Source organism: Gekko japonicus, unplaced genomic scaffold, assembly GCF_001447785.1.
Source record: "Gekko japonicus isolate JY-2015 unplaced genomic scaffold, Gekko_japonicus_V1.1 scaffold1539, whole genome shotgun sequence".
Lineage (NCBI taxonomy): Eukaryota > Metazoa > Chordata > Lepidosauria > Squamata > Gekkonidae > Gekko > Gekko japonicus.
In genome coordinates this window covers 78,276-80,857 of record NW_015165288.1, presented here as the reverse complement: position 1 = coordinate 80,857, position 2,582 = coordinate 78,276, and the positions used below count along the sequence as shown (strand labels likewise).

Here is a 2,582-nt window from a genome sequence, read left to right as displayed (position 1 = left end):
CGCTTCGCCGACTGCGCTGCTTCCTCCTCCAGCCGGGTCGCGACAAGCCCCTGCCTCCAAGTCTCCTCCGCGTGCTGCGCCCCTTCCCCGCGATCTGGCGCCGAGCGTCCGCCGGAGCACCGCCGGCGCGCTCTCCCCTCCCCGCACCCGTCTGGGACCCGCTGTCGTCTCTCCTCCGGGGCGCGGCGCCTCCCGAGCCCTGCCCTTCGGTCCCGAGTGGTGGCGGCGTGGACGGGAGGGGGAAGGGAGGGAGGGCCGCCTCTCGGCTTGGTTTCCGTCCCGATTCCACCGTCGACGAGGTGTCCCGGCCGGGGCGCGGCACCGGCCCCTCTGCGCGCCCCTCCTGCTCTCTGCCCTCCCGCCGGCGGCAGAAGGGCGCTGGTCCCGCTGGAGCGTCGGGTTGGCTCTGGCAGCCAGCTGGCACCGCGCGGTGCCCTGACCGGGGGCGGGATATTCACGCCGGCCCGAGCCACCCGTTATATGGCGGAGAGGGGCCCGCGGGGACGCGGCGGCCGCCCAATCAGCGCCGGCTCTTTAATTAATGGCATTTAAAAAAAAGAAATATATCCAGCGGGAAGAAGGCGAAGGGTCTCTGGCACAGGATGGTCTTTTCGCGGCTCGGAACCGAAGGCGGCTTCCTGCCTTGGAGAGACCCAATCCCTCTGAGCCCTTGCTGGGGAAAAGCTCCGAAGGGGAACTGTGGCTCAGTGGCAGAGCTTCTGCTCGGCAGGCAGAAGGTCCCAGGTTCGATTCTCGGCATCCTCCTGTTAAAAGGATCAGCGAAGAGAGGGGTGTGAAAGACCTCTGCGTGATAGGTCAATACTGATCTTGATGGACCGATGGGCTAATTCAATATAAGAGAAGAGAGGAAAAGATTGGATTTATACCCCACCCTTCACTTGGAGTCTCAGAGCAGCTGACAAACTCCTTTCCCTTCCCCTCCCCACAACAGACACCCTGTGAGGTGGGTGGGGCTGAGAGAACTCTGACAGAAACTGCTCTTTTTCAAGGACAGCTGTGCCAGAGCTTGTGACTGACCCAAGGTCACATCAGCAGGTGCAGGTGGAGGAGTGGGGAATCAAACCCGGTTCTCCCAGATTAAAGTCCGCGCACTTAACCACTACACCGGACTGGCTCTAAGGCAGCTTCCTATATTGTTAAACATCGTAAGAACATAAGAACATAAGAGATGCCAATGTTGGATCAGGCCACAGGCCCATCCAGTCCAACACTTTGTATCACACAGTGGCCAGAAATACCAGTGCCATCAGGAGGTCCACCAGTGGGGCCAGGACATTAGAAGCCCTCCCACTGTTGACCCCCCCCCAAGCACCAAGAAGACAGAGCATCACTTGCCCCAGAGCCCCTATCTATACCTTGTGGCTAATAGCCACTGATGGACCTCTGCTCCATATGCTTATCTAATTCCCTCTTGAAGCCGTCCATGCTTGTAGCACCCACCACTTCCTGTGGCAGTGAATTCCAAGTGTCAATCACTCTTTGGGTGAAGAAGTACTTCCTTTTACATCATACAGGTGTAACTTGTTTCCAGGGGCCATGGCTCAGTGGCTCAGTGGTACAGCAGCCGTTTGGCATGCGGAAGGTCATCCCCCAGCATATCCCGTTAAAAGAATCAGTGAAGAGGTGATGGGAAAGCCCCTGCCGGTCTTATAGTCCAACTGTTGCAGCCATACAGTACGACTGGGAATACCGTTGCTTTGACCATATGGACTTTTGTTGGCAGGGTGATGTCTCTACTATTTATTATGCTGTCTAGGTTTGCCATCGCTTCCCTCCCAAGGAGCAGGCGTCTTTTGATTTCATGGCTGCTGTCACAGTCTGCAGTGATCTTGGAGCTGCTGACAGACCAAGCACTTAATAATCTGTTCTGGTACATTTAGAGCCAGTTTGGTGTTGTGGTTAAGTGCACGGACTCTAATCTGGGAGAACGGGGTTTGATTCCCCACTCCTCCACTTGCACCTGCTGATGTGACCTTGGGTTAGTCACAAGCTCTGGCACAGCTGTCCTTGAAAAAGAGCAGTTTGTGTCAGAGTTCTCTCAGCCCCACACACCTCACAGGGTGTCTGCTGTGGGGAGGGGAAGAGAAAGGAGTTTGTAAGCCGCTCTGAGCCTTCAAGTGAAGGGTGGGGTATAAATCCAATCTCTTCTTCTTCTTCTTCCTGGTATCAGAGTCAGATGGATGTGTCATTTCCTGGATTCTCCTGCCCCCACCCCCTTTGAAGACTGACATAAACTGTCTTCATTCTGTGTGGACAGAATGCTGGACTTGATAGGCCTTTGGTCTGATCCAGCATGGCTGTTCTTATATTTGGTGTCAGTCCTTCAGGGCTTCTCCAAAGATATTGGATTTATACCCCACCCTTCACGACCTGGAGGATTCTCAGAGCGGCTTACAATCTCGTCTCCCTTCCCCTCCCCTGTGAGATAGGTGGGGTTGAGAGAGCTCTGAGAGAACTGCTCGCGAGAGAACAGCTCTGAGAGAACTTGCGACTGACCCAAGGTCACACCAGCAGCTGCATGTGGAGGAGTGGGGGAATCAAACCCAGTTCTCCCAGATTAG

The 2,582-nt window shown here is 55.8% G+C and overlaps 1 protein-coding gene across 1 annotated transcript in view; it reads right to left on the bottom strand.

Annotated features, from left to right (window-relative positions):
* The window catches only part of BHLHE23 (basic helix-loop-helix family member e23), a 73,254-nt gene that overhangs the window by 923 nt on the left and 69,749 nt on the right, over nucleotides 1–2,582 (bottom strand). The gene's annotated exons all lie outside the window — the stretch shown is intronic.